Genomic DNA, 19,190 nt, shown 5'->3' with positions numbered 1-19,190 from the left:
GGAGTGAAAGTGCGTAGTGCTGATCCAGTGAAGGTGTGTGTGGGAGTACACAAAATTTGAGAGTAAGCGAGCCAAAGTTTGCAAGATTTAATATGGATAATTAGTGGAGTAATACTTGCTAATTACAAGTAAGACATGATATTAAATAAGTTTAACTCGCAAGAGCTCTTAATGGAGGTACAAACCTCATGTGACACCATGGCCATGTTTCACGTGACACCATGGCCATGTTTCACCTTGTGACACAATGGACTGATATAACTCATATGAGCAAAGCTTTCTTAATAAATATCCTAGTACTAGAAAGCGCATTATTTACACTAGACATTGCAGTTAAAGTCATCCAAGGTGTAAGCATATCAGACATTCCTTCCCCCTATATAATCAAGCATTTCTAGTGTTAGATAATTAACTTCTAGCCACTACAACTTAGATACTTCCCTATAGTAACCAGTTATAAGTAGTAATAAACATTAGTTGAAACAAATACATGTTGTATACCTCTCCTCCAGGTTTCTGAAATGTTTAAAATATCCATTAGCTAAATAGGCTGATTTTAAGTAAATGGTGGGCAAATACTGATATACCATTCATGTAAACCGTTATTCCAAGGTTAGAAAATTTAGTTTGTTGGCTTAAAAGCCTATCCAATATGAGGTCCATTAAGAATCCAGTTCACCAGTGCACCAACAAATAGGAATTAAGGTATATACAGGGTTGCGTGGCCACCCTGGGCAGCCTGATCCAATAGGTGGGGGAAAAATGGTGGCCAAGTATAAAAAAAATTATTTAAAGTTTCGTGAAAGTCGCTACGCATCATACAATAAAAATACCAGGCCACATTGACGTTATTTTACGTGAGCGCAGTTATATCTGTTGTAACTCTGGTTTAATGTGGTTTAAGGCAAAGTTCAAAATATTTCTGGTGTATGCATCTTAGTTGAGATTGAAAAAATCTGAAAATTGTTAAGTTAAAATATTTTTTTTCACAATATGATCACATTTTATTAGGGATATATTAGTACGAATCATAAACTAAATTGTGGCTGGCGGAGAGTCGATCCCGTACCACCATGTCCAGCCTCGAGAGAAGCCACATAACGTCCACGATGCTCTAACGGTCTAACCAATGCACCGTCGATCCTAGTAAGATCGACGGTGCATTGTCATTACTTTGTAATTTGTTCATGACTGTAACCATGTATAGGAGTGAGGCTGATTTATTACCTTTGTAACTTGCCATGATTGTGGCCAGATCTACCTAGAGTTCATTACCTTTGTAACTAGTTCAGCTATCATAACTTTGGGGTCCAGTCCCTGGACCCTTTATGTACCTTTGTAATCTTTTGACTACCGTCCACAGGATGGGTATGGGGTGCATAATAAAGATATTAAACGGAAAACTGAAATGGTGCATTGGTTAAATTATTATTATAATAAAAAAGAAGCGCTAAGCCACAAGGGCTATACAGCTGCATTGGTTAAAGCATCGTGAACGTTGTGTGGCTTCCCTCGAGGCTGGACAAGGAAGGAGGATGCTGAGTGCAGAGCCAGACATTCTCAACTCTATTACTGCAATAAGGTGCCCAGAATCGGGAGAAAGGTTCCCCAGAGTGAGGAAGGTGCCCCCAGCGTGGGGGCAAAGGTGACCCAAGGGCGAAGGGTGGAAGGTCAAATGATTCCAGGAATGGTTGCATCGCTGTATGACCCTTGTAGATTTAGCGCTTCCTTATAATTATAATAAAGGCAGGGAACTGACAACACATCACTGCTGTAGCGGGTGAGAGACTTGGAAGTACACAACGATGACAGGGAGATTCCGGAGTGACCTAGCCTGTCTTAACAGGTGTGGACCTTTAAAGACGTACCTTTTAAAAATATCCTACTCCCCTCCTATTTATCCTTATACATCACCAGTGGATTTCTCACAGGTACCGTGTGCCTGAGCGTTTTATGTGTTCACCCAATCCGTTTGCCTTATCAGTCCTCGCCACACCAGTCTCCAGAATCACGATCGTTTTAGCTATTGAGTTAAGTTCTGGTACTGTCTCTTCCACTCATACCCTCCCTCTCACCAATCTACTCCCCTGTCCCAACTTCCCCGCAGCCCGGCCTAAGACCAAGTTTCTCTGATGCTTGCCTGATCAACCAGGCTATTGTTGCTAAATCCTTAAGAGTCATTTAGCGCCTGGAGAATGGAAGGCAAGCAGGTCTAGTTGGGTGCATCAAAGCACCCAACTAGCGTTAGGTAATTTCAGTAATCTTACTGTGATGTACAAAGTCACTGTTTTCTTGGTCCTACACCTGGCCAAACATCACTGACTCTGAAGACAGCTATTGTACTTTAAAACGGGCAACCGCCTGTAGTTTCAATTTGTATTATCAGCTATTATCATTTATTACCGGACTGGCTGATCTGGAACATTCACAAAGAAACATTCAACAAAGGAATGAAGATCTTAATCGGATTATTAACTGGTAGAGTTAGCAAAGCAGGATAACCCAAGAAAAACTGGCTCGGATCCTTCGCCCCCCAGATGCGACCCACAGCAGTCAGTCGGCTAACACCCAGGTACTTGCTGCTAAGTGAACAGGGGCAACATACAGGTGTATGGAAACATGCCCAACGTTTCCACTTGTGCTGGGATGGGGTAGTAGTCGTAACATTTACAGAGTACTGACTTGGTAGGTTACTCAGCGTTCATAACTAAAAATATATATAAACAAAATAACGAACAAACATTTACCACAAATAAATACTATCATTCCAGGTTAAAGGGCATATCTGTGGATTTGACCCATAAAGTCACTAAGGCTGTCTTTGCTTAGGCATTCCCCCGTTCGTTTTATGGGACACCCAAATGGTCCACGCAACAACAAAAAATCACATACTTGCGCCGCGCGTGGAAACCACTCGTGGGTCTCAAAACCATACAGTGAACAGAAGCCAAGAGCTCTGGCTTACAGATGGCTCCAACATCACTCTATAACCAGTTTAATAATATTAAATAGTGTACATAAACAAAACGCACTTATTGCCAGGTTTAGTGTAAGTAGTAAAATAGTTATTATCACATTACATGAATTATTTTGGGCATAAAGACATTGCAGGGGAAGCCTACAGTATCATTACGCTAGGTTTCTCTCAGGATGGAGGTTTATCTAAACGTCGACAAGTCTTATGCCTACTTCTCTGCTTGTTGTCCTAGGCAACATTGCCAGTATGTTGCGGTTAACCAGTTCACCTTCAGTAGTCAAGTACTCGCCGTGGTCGTGTTATTTAACACAGTGTTACTTGAGTGAGGTTGGGGTTCAGCGAGTATGTGAACCTGGCTGTATTTAGAGAAGAGCAGCACTACCACTGTCTCCTTACGTCGTTTCTGTATTCGTCAGGGCAAAAATCACTTAAAATGGGTCTCAGCCATAAAGTGAAACGCTCAGTGGTTCAGATGCTGTAGCGGGAGCATGGAACAACTTTTTAAATATTCATGTTAAAAATGGAAAAGGAAATTTACCTATAACGGAAATGGCAGCACCAACTGCTGGCTTTCTGGTGTTGGACTCTGGTTAGAGTGTCACTATGACTGACACTAGACAGACTACGATTAATCTATACCATCAATGTCATGGTAGAACTGAAGCTGCTGCGTGATCAAGATAATGTAGTCTCTAGAGCATATAATTCACACAGTGAATCAAGGTGGATTCAAATAACCACACAAAAATGTTTGGACTAAATGAACTTTATCATGTTAGGAAACATTTCCCACCACCCTGACAGATAACAGCTTTTCATATTACTATTCCGACCTACCTTCACAAGAAACTAATCATGCACGATACTCAATTTCGATTACTTCCTAAGTTCGTGTATGGAGCACATACACGAGTTTAGAAAGTAATCGCTGATGGCTCCCTTGACCCTGACAGTGAGAGAGCGGGAAGTGCTATTACCCGAAACTGACCTGATGATACTATATACACAAGTGTTTTAGAATTAATAACCGGGCTTCCACCTTATAAATTGCACCGTTTGCCATACTTGTTGCTCTCAACCTTGTAGAAATTACGATCCGAGTTTAACTATTTCCTCATTACTTACTCTAAATAGCCTGAGACCTGAATATAGCACGCTTGTGTCTGAAGCTAGGCACAGATATGCACAAATTATATAATTTTGTGTATTCCCTCTCACACAGGCCTCCAAGAACACGACAAAGTTGGTGAATTAGCTAAAGAAGCATTAAATAAGGAGAATGTTAAGTATGTTTTTCTTGAAAAAAGAACACTACATGTATGAACTAGCAGATTCATTATTCACCATAATGAAATTTGTCAAGTTTAACATATTCATGGAGAAAGTAAACAGGCCAGTTGACTGCAAGATGCTATTACTACTAGACTAAGGCAAGGCTATAAGTATCTTTGGCAGTACGGTTTCTTTATGGAAATGACAGTAGCATAAAATGCAGTGTGGACAGAGACAGGGCCATACACTGGAGCATTATATCTTAAGACTGTCCAAACATCCAACCTTTCAGAGATATCTCCATGCAAACCTTATAGGATATGGCAAAACACCTCGTTGTTAATTATAAAATATTTGAATTCTTCAGGTTGCATCTACATTTTGCATTGATTAGATGAATGAATTTTTCTAGAGAAGACTGCAACCCAATTATGACCAATGTTTATCATTGGTAACAATTTTTATTATATTCCATACTGTATTGCGACCATTAAATATAAAATGATTAATATTTCTTTTTAGTGATGTAACAATTACCAGTGGGGTATGATAAAGACCCATTGTGACATCTGTAATCACATTTTTGCTTTGCGCTACTGTTCACAAGACGAGCATGGGGGGTGTACAAACTAGCAGTTCAGGCGGTACTAGTAAAACTAGTATAAAAAGTAAATCCTTTGAAGGTTTCAAAGTTACTTTTGGTGCAAAATAGATAAATTCACAATATAGGTGAATGTATTAGCTAGAAAAAAAATCCAGAAATCTAATTACGAAAATCAATTTGCCACCTTGACAGCGGCAGGGATGGACGTGTGCCTGGAGCTCCCCAACACCTTCACCCGTGATTGGTCTCAGTGCTCCATGACAGCGGGACTGAGGCGGCGTGTTAATACAGTGGGCATGGAACTACTGAAGGAGGCCATAACACCTAATGTATCAAATTTGTTACTAGCTATCATCAAGAATACATATGGGATAGACGACGAGGAGCTTTATGGTGTAGCACTAAATGGGGCCACCCGCTTGTTTGTGAAGTTCCTGTCAGCCCAGATGTATGAGGAGGTAGTCGACAAGTACCAAGATATATAGTAATGGAGGTTAATGAAGACGTCGGAGTTTACCTGGAGTTTACCTGGAGAGAGTTTCGGGGGTCAACGCCCCCGCGGCCCGGTCTGTGACCAGGCCTCCTGGTGGATCAGCGCCTGATCAACCAGGCTGTTGCTGCTGGCTGCACGCAAACCAACGTACGAGCCACAGCCCGGCTGATCAGGAACTGCCTTTAGGTGCTTGTCCAGTGCCAGCTTGAAGACTGCCAGGGGTCTGTTTGTAATCCCCCTTATGTGTGCTGGGAGGCAGTTGAACAGTCTCGGTCCCCTGACACTTATTGTATGGTCTCTTAACGTGCTAGTGACACCCCTGCTTTTCATTGGGGGGATGGTGCATCGTCTGCCAAGTCTTTTGCTTTCGTAGTGAGTGATTTTCGTGTGCAAGTTCGGTACTAGTCCCTCTAGGATTTTCCAGGTGTATATAATCATGTATCTCTCCCTCCTGCGTTCCAGGGAATACAGGTTTAGAAACCTCAAGCGCTCCCAGTAATTGAGGTGTTTTATCTCCGTTATGCGCGCCGTGAAAGTTCTCTGTACATTTTCTAGGTCGGCAATTTCACCTGCCTTGAAAGGTGCTGTTAGAGTGCAGCAATATTCCAGCCTAGATAGAACAAGTGACCTGAAGAGTGTCATCATGGGCTTGGCCTCCCTAGTTTTGAAGGTTCTCATTATCCATCCTGTCATTTTTCTAGCAGATGCGATTGATACAATGTTATGGTCCTTGAAGGTGAGATCCTCCGACATAATCACTCCCAGGTCTTTGACGTTGGTGTTTCGCTCTATTTTGTGGCCAGAATTTGTTTTGTACTCTGATGAAGATTTAATTTCCTCATGTTTACCATATCTGAGTAATTGAAATTTCTCATCGTTGAACTTCATATTGTTTTCTGCAGCCCACTGAAAGATTTGGTTGATGTCCGCCTGGAGCCTTGCAGTGTCTGCAATGGAAGACACTGTCATGCAGATTCGGGTGTCATCTGCAAAGGAAGACACGGTGCTGTGGCTGACATCCTTGTCTATGTCGGATATGAGGATGAGGAACAAGATGGGAGCTAGTACTGTGCCTTGTGGAACAGAGCTTTTCACCGTAGCTGCCTCGGACTTTACTCTGTTGACGACTACTCTCTGTGTTCTGTTAGTGAGGAAATTATAGATCCATCGACCAACTTTTCCTGTTATTCCTTTAGCGCGCATTTTGTGCGCTATTACGCCATGGTCACACTTGTCGAAGGCTTTTGCAAAGTCTGTATATATTACATCTGCATTCTTTTTGTCTTCTAGTGCATTTAGGACCTTGTCGTAGTGATCCAGTAGTTGAGACAGACAGGAGCGACCTGTTCTAAACCCATGTTGCCCTGGGTTGTGTAACTGATGGGTTTCTAGATGGGTGGTGATCTTGCTTCTTAGGACCCTTTCAAAGATTTTTATGATATGGGATGTTAGTGCTATTGGTCTGTAGTTCTTTGCTGTTGCTTTACTGCCCCCTTTGTGGAGTGGGGCTATGTCTGTTGTTTTTAGTAACTGAGGGACGACCCCCGTGTCCATGCTCCCTCTCCATAGGATGGAAAAGGCTCGTGATAGGGGCTTCTTGCAGTTCTTGATGAACACAGAGTTCCATGAGTCTGGCCCTGGGGCAGAGTGCATGGGCATGTCATTTATCGCCTGTTCGAAGTCATTTGGCGTCAGGATAACATCGGATAGGCTTGTGTTAATCAAATTTTGTGGCTCTCTCATAAAAAATTCATTTTGATCTTCGACTCTCAGTCTGGTTAGCGGCTTGCTAAAAACTGAGTCATATTGGGACTTGAGTAGCTCACTCATTTCCTTGCTGTCATCTGTGTAGGACCCATCTTGTTTAAGTAGGGGCCCAATACTGGACGTTGTTCTCGATTTTGATTTGGCATAGGAGAAGAAATACTTTGGGTTTCTTTCGATTTCATTTATGGCTTTTAGTTCTTCCCGCGATTCCTGACTCCTAAAGGATTCTTTTAGCTTAAGTTCGATGCTTGCTATTTCTCTGACCAGTGTCTCCCTGCGCATTTCTGATATATTGACCTCTTTTAGCCGCTCTGTTATTCTTTTCCGTCGCCTGTAAAGGGAGCGCCTGTCTCTTTCTATTTTACATCTACTCCTCCTTTTTCTTAGAGGAATAAGCCTTGTGCATACATCGAGTGCCACCGAGTTAATCTGTTCTAGGCATAAGTTTGGGTCTGTGTTGCTTAGTATATCTTCCCAGCTTATATCGGTTAGGACTTGGTTTACTTGGTCCCACTTTATGTTTTTGTTATTGAAGTTGAATTTGGTGAATGCTCCCTCGTGACTAGTCTCATTTTGTCGGTCTGAGGCTCCACGCATACATGTCTGAACCTCAATTATGTTGTGATCTGAGTATATTGTTTTTGATATGGTGACATTTCTTATCAGATCATCATTGTTAGTGAAGATGAGGTCTAGTGTATTCTCCAGTCTAGTAGGCTCTATTATTTGCTGGTTTAAATTGAATTTTGTGCAGAGATTTAAAAGCTCGTGTGAGTGTGAGTTTTCATCAGAGCTGCCTCCTGGTGTTATTACTGCAACAATATTATTTGCTATATTCCTCCATTTTAGGTGCCTTAAGTTGAAATCCCCCAGGAGCAAGATGTTGGGTGCAGGAGCTGGAAGATTTTCCAGACAGTGGTCAATTTTTAACAGCTGTTCCTGGAATTGCTGGGATGTTGCATCCGGAGGCTTGTAGACTACCACAATGACTAGGTTTTGGTTCTCGACCTTTACTGCTAAAACTTCCACTACGTCATTTGAGGCATTAAGCAGTTCTGTGCAAACAAGTGACTCTGCAATGTACAGGCCAACCCCCCCCTTTTGCCTGTTCACTCTGTCACATCTGTATAGGTTGTAACCTGGGATCCATATTTCGTTGTCCAAGTGATCCTTTATGTGGGTCTCAGTGAAAGCCGCGAACATTGCCTTTGCCTCTGCAAGCAGTCCACGGATGAAAGGTATTTTGTTGTTTATTGCTGGCTTTAGACCCTGTATATTTGCAAAGAAGAGTGCTTCTAGTTGACGTATCGAAGAGATACAAATGGGTTAAACTTCGCAATGTGCATTTTGAGGTTGAAGAAGCAGACTTAACGTCATGTATTCTCTAGATTTGAAACCATACATATGGCCCAACAAGGTACGTGGGTGACTGGTGTTTACGCTGGGTTACCGGAAGGGACGTACTCTCAAGATGTCGTTAAAGTACCCTGTGCCGTCATATGTAATCCTGCCTGATTTCCTATCGCAGTTGATAACTTCGACGCACGTGTCGAATTTGCGAGGAGTATGGTTTCTAACATATATACATAACTTACCCGGAGAGGCGACCCACTTTAGCCTGATGTACAACTACCTAATAAAAGAGAATGAGAATGAGCAGACACTAAGTGAAAGAGAAACTTGGTTACGTTATTAAAAACACGAACTTGGTTCACTGAAGTAACTTTATAAAGCTCTCACTGAGCAAAAATAAAAAAAATTTAATAAGAGCTGTTCTGTCTACTTGGCTATGATTTACCGGTTGTTAACGTTGGCTGAGCAAGGATGCAAGGAAACCAAGTTTTCCAGTGCTAGGAATCTAACCAGAGACTGAGGCTGTGAAATAAGACATGTGCAGTATTAGGATATTTCCGTCAGGACTGAAGAATCCATTCGTGGTGAAAAGTTTCCTCATTAAATATCACACCTGCGTCTTATTTCACATATGTCGTAAGATAAGTTATGAAATTTCGTACCTTATCTTTACTTACCTTGAGAAATTATTATATTCATGGGGAAGGGGAAATTAAATGGGTAGGGATTGCACAGTACAGCGCTTGGGAAAATGGAAGGCAATCAGGTTCGATCCCAGGAACGTAAGATCCAATTCCATTTATGAACCTCTCGTAAACCCGTAGGAATGTCACAACACCTGGGAATTATGGAGTAATCAGGTCTGCTCCAAGGGAGGTGCAACTCCTTTGATCAGGAACTTCCACGCCTGAACTGATTAGGGCGAAGGAATATGTTAGTACCTCCATATTAAGTGGGGAAAGGGGGGGGGGCACAAAAAGCTGCTTTACAACTTGCTACAAGAGAAACATACTTATTTCCAATTTCAGAAAAAAAAAATAGAGCCTGTGTCATAGGTAAGTGTTGAAATCTGTGGGTGTCTTACGACATTAGAGTTCGTAAAGGTCGCGTGCATCACACAGGTCGCCTATCTCAAAATGTATATTATTGGAATTTCGATAAGTTTTATCAGTGTTCTTAAGTATTTCAAGGTCTTTGACTACATCTGGCAAAGTTCTCATAACTTTTTGAAAACAGACAATCATGCAACATCAACTACATTCATGTTAAAAGGAGACATTTCTACTGTCAAGATATCACTGAACCAACAACCCGCCCTCATCGTCTTTAGTTACTCATATGTATGAATTCTTACATATTTACAAATCAAAATGGAACATACAAGCTGTGTGTTGAGTTAAAAATTACGGACTTGTACAGAGAGCACACTTGTGTGGTCATACCCAGATAACTGGGTGGCTAAAGCTCCCGCTTCACACACGGAGGGCCCGGGTTCGATTCCCGGCCGGTGGAAACATTTCAACACGTTTCCTTACACCTGTTGTCCTGTTCACCTAGCAGCAAATAGGTACCTGGGTGTTAGTCGACTGGTGTGGGTCGCATCCTGAGGGACAAGATTAAGGACCCCAATGGAAATAAGTTAGACAGTCCTCGATGACGCACTGACTTTCTTGGGTTATCCTGGGTGGCTAACCCTCCGGGGTTAAAAATCCGAACGAAATCTCTCTCTCTTTTATATATTAATGTTTTATATAACCGAAAAGTTGATAAATAAGACATATGTAACACTTGGGCATCTTTGTGGAGGTGTTTCGCCATCCAGTGGCTTTATCAGTTCAATACAGAGAATACTTCAGAAGATGTTAGAATGCATTAGTTTGAGGTGATCAGTCCCTAAGTCTAGAAGGAAGTGCATAGTCAATAAGTCTTGATGGACCTCCTTCCAGGCTGAGGGATTATTCGCCTCAAACTATAATTGCAAGTCTTCCACTATCTCCAACAGATTAATCTATGCTGAGGGGCTGATCGCCTCAAATTACTTCATATATTCTAACATCTTCGGTATTGCTCTGTACTGGATTGATAAAGCCACTGGTTGATCAAAAGTCTCCACAGTAAAAATATCAAAATGTTGCACATGCATCTTATTCATCAACTGAACAAGTTGAGGTCTTTGCAAGTTCACAAAAAAAAAAAATCGGGTCGGGATTCCCCCCGGAACGATATACAAATTACAGCTCTTCTTAGGCTTCTTAAATTTCCGTGAGGTTTTCATGCAAAAAATAAGATGAAATATAAAAATCGTTAGGATATCAAATTCTGACCCATACTGAGTTATGAGGATAAACTTGAGCATGCTATTAATCCAGGAAATGCCACTAACTTACCATCCTGCAACTTGGTGAATAAGCAAAAAGCAGTCATGCAGGCTGGCCAACGAAACCTTGACACTAGGTGTCTTAGAACTTAACCCGTTCTAATATGCATGTATTATATTAAAACAAACGCTAAACCCATATGGCATCTGATATCAGTTATACAAGTAGAAATAACTATATAAAAATTACTAACAAATGGTACACCTAATAAAAAAAAATGTTATGAATCAGAGTAACTGAAGGTGTCGGGTACTAAGTTGTTGTTCAGGGCTTTAAGGCTCACTAACAGCTTTCACCGTATCGAACCCTCTTTCCCCGGTTTTCGGGAAACAAGTATTGCCCAAAGCTGGGCGACGAAAGTGATGGGAGTTCCCTGTCCGAAGAGAAATGTGAACAAAAAGTCCCTAATTACGTCAAGTGGAATCCCAGGCCTAAGCCCCGGCAGTGAAACACTACACTCCCACCTGAATTAGTAACCAATTACTACCTAGAGCGATACAATGGAACTGGTTAATAGTGCCCAGCCATTTACTGTGCCCAGTGAGCATAATAGGGACAAATGTTCCAGGAAGAGCAGGGTAAATTTATTATGTATGCTCAAGCTAAGCACGACATGATGTTAGGAAGCATTTCTTCAGTCATAGTAGTTAGGAAGTCGAATAGTCTGGCAAGCGATGTAGTGGAGGCAGGAACTATACACAGTTTTAAGACGAGGTATGCTAAAGCTCATGGAGCAGGGGGAGAGAGGACCTAGTAGCGGTCGGTGAAGAGGCGGGGCCAGAAGCAGTCTCGACCCCTGCAACCACAATTAGGTGAGTACACAAAGGATAGTGCAAGAGAGAAAAGAAAATTACTATTATACTTATAAGCTAAATTATTACAATCATAACTAAACGCTAAATTGTAAGTTAAATAATGTAGATTCTAGTCAAAGTGAAAAATTAAAAGATTTAGCTCTGGTTAGCAAAAGTTAAAGCCAAGACAAAAGTGCACAAGTGTTCCCAATGAAAATAATAGATAATGGTTTCAAATAAAGAAGGATAAACAAGTCCTAAATGTCTTTGGTAACGTCTTATTTAGACTGTGTTACTAGGTTTTGGTTATCATATTACCGAATGGATATAACTGCTCTGGAGAAATATACAGAAGGATGAAGATAATCCCATGTATTAGAAACCTTCCCTACGAAGATAGGATGAAGGCACTAAATTGGCGCTCTCTGGAAAGACGTAGAATTAAGGGGGACGTTATTGAAGTGTACAAATGGAAAACCAGAATAAAGAGAATGTAAATAACGTATCTAAAATACCTAACCAGGGCAGATTTTGCAGCAACAGTTTCAAGGTGGACAAATTAATATTTGGAAACGATATAGGGAAATACTGGTTTGGCAAACTCCTAGGTAGCGTCAATGGGTAGAGAACTTTGGTAGTTCTTTCATAAAAAAAAAAGTCAATAAAGAACTAGGAAAGAAGAGCACTAGATGAACTGGCCGTCATAAAATGTCAAGTTAAACATGTCTACAGAGAAAGTAACGAGCATCCTGCAAGACAATATGCAGCTTATAACTTCTCAAAGTTTCGCCCACCAGGGACTTCATTATTTCTCAACAGTCCCTAATGGACGAAACAGTCTTAATAAAATGCCATGAACCGCATACTGTATCTTACGAACATACTTGTCGGTGTGTAATACCATTAATATACAATGAGTAGGATGGTCAGTACTATAGTACGTTGTGACTGCTAGATTAACACTAGGCTGCTTTGTAACTGGCGAGACTAGTAGCCTGTGCTGGCTAGGCATAGGATACTACTAGTAAGTCTCCTCAACAAGGATTCCTTTATGCTAGCGAGAGGATCTTGATCCATGAAATGAACCCGACCTCCTCCATGGATCGAACCTAATTGCACCCTCCCCCCCAGGAGCTGTGACCCCTAGGGGTTTAGCGTCCCCTTTGCGTGGGAATGAAAGGTGTGGAGGCAATCAAGTCTGCCATGAAACCTTTACTAGAATCCAGGGACCTCCCTTGAAGGGTAAAGCAGCAAAACTACTAGGATAGGAAGTTAGCGTACCCATACACCGCTGTAGGGCACAATCATCCACACTGGTGGCACTGATGGGGTGCAAACACTGGCACTCACCTGCATAGAAGGAACAGGGTTCTGGCGCAGCCATTTTGAAGATTACAGGTAGGTTCATTAGGTGTATTATTATTATTATAATCAAGGGGAAGCGCTAAACCCGTAGGATTATACAGCGCCTGGGGGGGATGTGGAAGGCATTCAGGCTTAATTCGGGGAACTGGAGCACAGATCCAATTCCCTAAATCAAGAGCCCCTCACCAACATCAAGGAACCTTCCCTGAGGGGTCATTAGGTGTAAAGCCTATAACTGCACTAGTGTCATCAAGGCTGCATGTCACCTGTGTACCATCAATCACTATCACTTTTTTATCCCTAGTATAGAGATTGAAGCAAATTCAGGGGTATACATAGATATATTACACACCTCCAAGTAGTACTCTCACTTGTATACACATCAAAGAGAAATTTTTTTCGAAAGATAAACAAATACGTCCAGCCCCGCCAGGCAGAGGGTTAAAGTGACAACAAGGGAGGGAGGGACAGTGGAAGGGTTCAACTATCTCACTTACCATCTCAAGGTTTGCTCCAACCACAGGGCTCGACTCGTCGGCTGCTTCGTTAAGCTCGAAGGAAAAAAAATATATGCAGAGCAACGTGTTTCCCCCTTCTTAAAGAGCTTTATCAAAGAAAGTTGTTGATTTGATAAAGCTCTACACATAGCAAATCGCTTATACACTGAGAGATGGTTGATTAGTGGGGTTTGAAGCCTATCAACTAAACGAGGGTCCTTAAAGTTGCACATAACCTGTTTATCACCACACAAAAGTATTTTAATTCTTAAAATAGGGATTAAAGTAAAACTCAGAGCATACATATGCTGAGAGGTACACAAGTGTCCGTGTATATAAATCCTTGTGGAGATTGTCAATCATTTCGTCTCTCAACCTTTGAGTAGTGAGGACGTGCGCTGCTGCTGCCCCTGGCGTTGATTAGTGGCAGTTATATTTTCACAGCATGGCGCAGGCCAGCCGGAGACGCATAAACACAGTCTGTGTTGAGCTTATCCGTGGGGCTGTGACAGGAACTTCTATGGACCTGCTACTACCTGCAATCATACGAGACACATATGGTATTGCTAACGAGGAGATATGTGGAGTAGCACTGAATGGCACGACGAGGATCTTTGTCAAGTTTAATTTGGCAAGTGTGTATGAGGCGGTGGTAGACAAGTACCAGGAGGTTACTTTGACTGTTAACTCCGCTGTGACCGTGTGACTTCACGACGTTTCTCGCCATTACACATGGGTTAAGATTAGAAATGTGCCATTCGAAGCGGATGATTCTGACATCCGTCTTGCGATGGGCAAATATGGTACAGTACATACGGCCACTGTTGGGAAGCGGGCTACTGGGCCATACGCAGGGATACTCGAAGGAACGTATTCTGTGAAGATGACGTTACGTTACCCTATTCCGTCGTACGTAGTGCTGCCAGAATTTCGGACCCAGGTGTTTGTGACATACGCTGGGCAATGCCAGACCTGTCGGTTGTGTGGGTCATATGATCACCTAGCGGCTCTGTGTGGAAGGAGGCGTGGCAACATGGAACAACGGCAACGACATACAGCAGTAAAGAAGGGTGAGGAGCAAGATTTGCCTTATGTGACTCTGCCTACACAAGGTGGGTCCTGGAGTGAGGAGGTCGAGAGAGTGGAAGAGATGGAGTCAGCAGGTGTGACGAGGGGGGGGGACGCCCCTTCATTGAACGCAGCTCAGGTGTTGGAAGAGAACACCCCGACTGCAAGTGATAGCGATGTGGAAGACTCATTAGCCATGGCTTTAAATGTGTTATTGGCTGACAAGAGTATTGGGAAGGTTGGGAGTCCAGACCTAGTTCTTGGGTCTGCTGTGGATCAGGGCGTGGAACAGGATCTGCGGTCTGCGCAGTGTGATAAGAATATTTTGATGCAAGCGGTGGAGGTGGAGATCCACCGGGACAATGTAACAGACGACATGATGCAAGCAGAGGGAGCATCACGGAAGGACGCTGCTGCACTATCTGACTCCGAGGACGTGATCACGCCTGCTCAGCGCACTGGCAAAAAGTCCTGGGCGGAAGTTACGCAGAGAGGTCACAGTGGCTCTAAGGGGCAGGAGTTGGTTAAGAGCGTTTCTAAAGGGGGGGAGAGGGACCGAGGTGTCACGAAACGATCTGGTGGCAAGACAGTACCAGGGTCAAGAAGGAAAACCACTCTGTAAGCTTCAAGTGCATGACATTGAACATTAATGGATTGAGATCAGAGAGAAAGTGTGTATGGTTTAGTGAATATTTGGTGTGTAATAGTGTTGATGTGGTGTTCATGCAGGAACACAACTACAGACCGGGTTATGAGTTGAAGGTGAATGGGTATAATGTGTATGTGGAGCATGCGATAAGGTTGAAAGGAGGAGTTGCCATCCTGCTAAGGGAAACTAGTCTGTTCGTAGTGAGGCATTGTGAGGGTGGGGAGGGGAGGGTGATTCGTGTAGATGGGTGGTGGGGTAGGGTAAAGATGAGTTTGGTGTGTGCGTATGGTCCGGCAGAGGGAGATGTGCTTATTAAGAATAAATTTGTGAAGGATGTCCTAGTATATTATTTGCGTGCTTTGCCGGGTGTAGCTGTAATTGGTGGTGACTGGAATTGTGTGATAAGGCGTAAGGATGTGGAACCTAGAGGGGCAGGGTATTGTTTGGGGATTTTGGGGGAATTATTAAATGGAGTGGGGTTAATAGACGTTGGAGAGGGTGGGGTTGTAGAACATACTTTTGTTAGACGTGGATATGCGGCTAGACTGGATCGCTTTTATGTGCCCCGAACAGTAATAGTGAGCAGAGTGCGTGTGGTGGACGCGGTTTTTTCGGATCACAGAGGAGTAATGGTGGACCTAGAATGGGAGGGATTTCCTAGAAGGGGTCAAGGTTATTGGAAGTTAAATGTGAAGCTTTTGCAGGGTGAGGAATGTCGTCAGTCTTTTGCGCAATTGTGGGAACGGTTGGTGGATGAGGCGCCGGGGGATGATGAACTGGTAAATTGGTGGGATTCGGTGGCTAAAAATCGTATCAGAGAATATTATATTTATCGTGGGAGGGAATATAATCGGTTAAAGTATGGGTTTCAAAGATATCTTGAAGGGCAGCTGCGTGACTGTTATGCAAGAGGAGGAGCAAGCTATCCAGTGCAGGACATTGAGGGTTTAAAGGAGAGTATTAGGGTATTGCAAAACGAGCATTTTGATGGTGCGCGAATTATGGGAGGATTGGAAGAAGTGCTATGGGGTGATCGGCCGTCGGCTTGCATGTTAAGAGGCCAGAGAAAGAGGAGAGTGACGATGGAGATGATGGGGTTAAACGTACATGTAGGGATGGAAGGGTATAGAGCGGGTCAAGCATTGGTAACGACAGAGGGTATGAGTGGATATGTAGAAGCTTGGTTTAAGTCATATACGCAAAGCGTGGGCATCCGTGAAGTGGCATTGGGGGAAATGGGAGAGTATGTGAAGTGTGAGCTTGATGGTCAAGATCGGGTGTCATTAGGTGGGCTGATTACGGAGCGTGAGATTTGGCAGGCGTTGTCAGGAGTGAGCTTGGGAAAGGCGCCGGGTATAGACGGACTGCCAAATGATTTCTACGTAAAGAATTGGGGGGTTCTGAGTTTTTTTTTTAGTAAGACTGTTTAACATACTTAAGGCAGCTGAGGTAATGGGAGAGCAGCAACGGACGGCCGTTGTGGTGTTGGTACCGAAAGGGGAGCAGTCAACGGTAATGGATTATCGGGCACTTTCGCTTATGTGTGGAGATTATAAGTTGTTTGCAAGAATATTAGGGAACAGAATCAAGAGGGTAATAGGCAAGGTAATTGATAGGGGGCAATATGGGGTGCCAGGAAGGTCGATGTATGAAGGGCATGGCATGATTCGAGAATTTATAGAGAAACAGGAGGAGTTGGGTGATGGAGGTGTATTGGCGTTAGATTGGAAGGCTGCTTATGATAGTGTAGAAAGGGAAGCGTTATGGAGATTCATGCGTTGGCAAGGTTTTGGGGAAGAAATAATATCTTGGGCAAAATTATTGTATCAGGGGGCGTCGATGAGGGTGCAGGTTAACGGGAGGCTAGGAGTTAAAATACAGATGCGACGGGGACTGCGCCAAGGCTGCCCACTATCACAAATATTGTTTGTGTGTATACAGGATCCATTTTATAGGGCCATTCGGAGGTGTGTTGCGGGAGGTGGGGAGGGTACTGACCGGGGTGAGGGGGGGCTGGTATCGTAGGTTATGTGGATGACACGACTGTTTTGGTGAGAGGTAATAGGGACTTGCTTAGGGTGGGTAAGGTGGTGGATGTGTTTGGGGAGGCTTCAGGTATGAAAATTAATGGTGAGAAGACTTAAGTTTCTAGACCTAAGGGATAGTACAAATGGGGATGAGGTGGTAGGGGGTGGGTGGAAGGTGGTGGATCAACTAATGATATGTGGGATAATTTATGTGAGAAATACACGGGTGGCTCAAGAGGTGAATTCGGTGCGAATAGTGGATGGAGTATTGAAAAGACTTGGTGGTTTGAGGGCGGCGCAACTAACGCTGCATCAAAGAGTAATAGTGATGAACGTGCTATTGTACAGCAAGATATGGCATGTCGTTGTCGTGTACCCGCTGATGAGACGTGAGGTGAAATATTTACAACATGGGGTTTTTAGGTTTATATGGGGATCGGGCTGCGAATGGTTAAGTAGAGCGGTGTTAACACTTCTGGTCAGTCAAGGAGGGCTGGGACTTTTACCTCTGGAAAAAAGGATGATGAGCGTGTACCTAAAACGAAGTTATATAAGGGAGGGGGGCGGGAGGGGAGGTGGACTTGTGAGAGTACGTAAGGATATGCAACGGTGGTGGGGGGGTAGGGATTTAATAGTTGGTGAGGCCATGTTGAGGTTATTAATGACAGTGAGGGATCCGTCGTGTGTTAAATTGCGGGTCCTCGAAGGAGTGGAAGGTAGGTCAGTGGTGGCTGCTGTTGAAGGAGCATACCCTATGTATGCGTGGAACGAAATATGGACGCGTCTAAAACAATTACGTGTAAAACCGGGTGTTCGGGAGGTAATGTTTAGATTTTTACATGGGATTTTGCCGTCTGGGGTTGTCCTATTCAATAGGAGGATAAGGGAGGGAGGGGAATGTAGAGCGTGTGGAAGCATGGAGACAATTTTGCATGCGGTATATTTTTGTGACTGTACAGAAGTTGTGCGGGTCTGGTTAGGAAAGGTGTTCAGGTTAGTGGGTGGGGGTTGCAGGTGTTGCGGGCTTTAAGTTTGGATATAGGTGGGGTGAGTAAGATGGTGGAGAATGCAGTGGCATATCTGGTCACGGATTTTATATATACGTCATGGGCCATGAGGGAGGTGGGCGTGGATGAGAGGATAAAGGTGTTAGCTGCGACATTTTACAGAACTAAGTGTCGTAATAGGGAAATTTATGGAGGGAGTTGGGAGACTGCTTTTACTGAGGGCTATCGGAGTTTTCGGTTGAGGGATTTATGGGATTTACGTGCAATGTAAGGGGTCGCGGCGGGCTGGCTTCCCGATAAGGACAGTGTGAAAGGGTTGTGTGGAAGAGAATGAATATAGTACTGAGACATAAGTGCCTTTGACTGTGTGATGAGCGGGTTGTTGTGAACGATACAAGTTCTTCAATTTAATTATTAATTATGCAATTGACAAAGGATGACAGATGTCGTAATGTGATGGAATATTATATATCTGCAACGAAATTATTGGTATGTGTGTAATGAAATGACAAAGTGGGTGCACTGTGTGAATGCGAAATATATATATATATATATATATATATATATATATATATATATATATATATATATATATATATATATATATATATAGTGATGGCCAAATTTGCAAGTACTGCTGCAACAACATGCAAGGAACCTATAGTGACATAAAAACTGACGGTGACGACAACAAAATGGACTAAATATGACAAAAGAGGGACCGGCATTCAAGTACCAGACCTGCTGCCAGATGTGAACCAGACATGAGACGTTTTCCACTACAATGAAATAACTGACCTCCATATCAACTGCACCAGTGTTTAACGGGAAGACAACATGGCAGAAAACCTGATCAACTAAATCTCCAAGGAAATGACAGGTCTGTAGGACTTTTTTCTTCAGTGCCAAACGAGGGAAAGAATTGAGCATTTAAACATG

General features: G+C 43.1%; 2 protein-coding genes across 4 annotated transcripts in view; one reads left to right on the top strand and one right to left on the bottom strand.

Annotated features, from left to right (window-relative positions):
• mbt (serine/threonine-protein kinase PAK mbt) overlaps window positions 1-19,190 on the top strand; it is a 558,896-nt gene that overhangs the window by 121,774 nt on the left and 417,932 nt on the right. The window lies entirely within an intron of this gene.
• LOC128684879 (purine nucleoside phosphorylase) overlaps window positions 1-19,190 on the bottom strand; it is a 97,311-nt gene that overhangs the window by 50,348 nt on the left and 27,773 nt on the right. The window lies entirely within an intron of this gene.

The sequence above is a fragment of the Cherax quadricarinatus genome, chromosome 5 (genome assembly GCF_038502225.1).
Source record: "Cherax quadricarinatus isolate ZL_2023a chromosome 5, ASM3850222v1, whole genome shotgun sequence".
Lineage (NCBI taxonomy): Eukaryota > Metazoa > Arthropoda > Malacostraca > Decapoda > Parastacidae > Cherax > Cherax quadricarinatus.
This window is presented reverse-complemented; position numbering and strand designations above follow the sequence as displayed.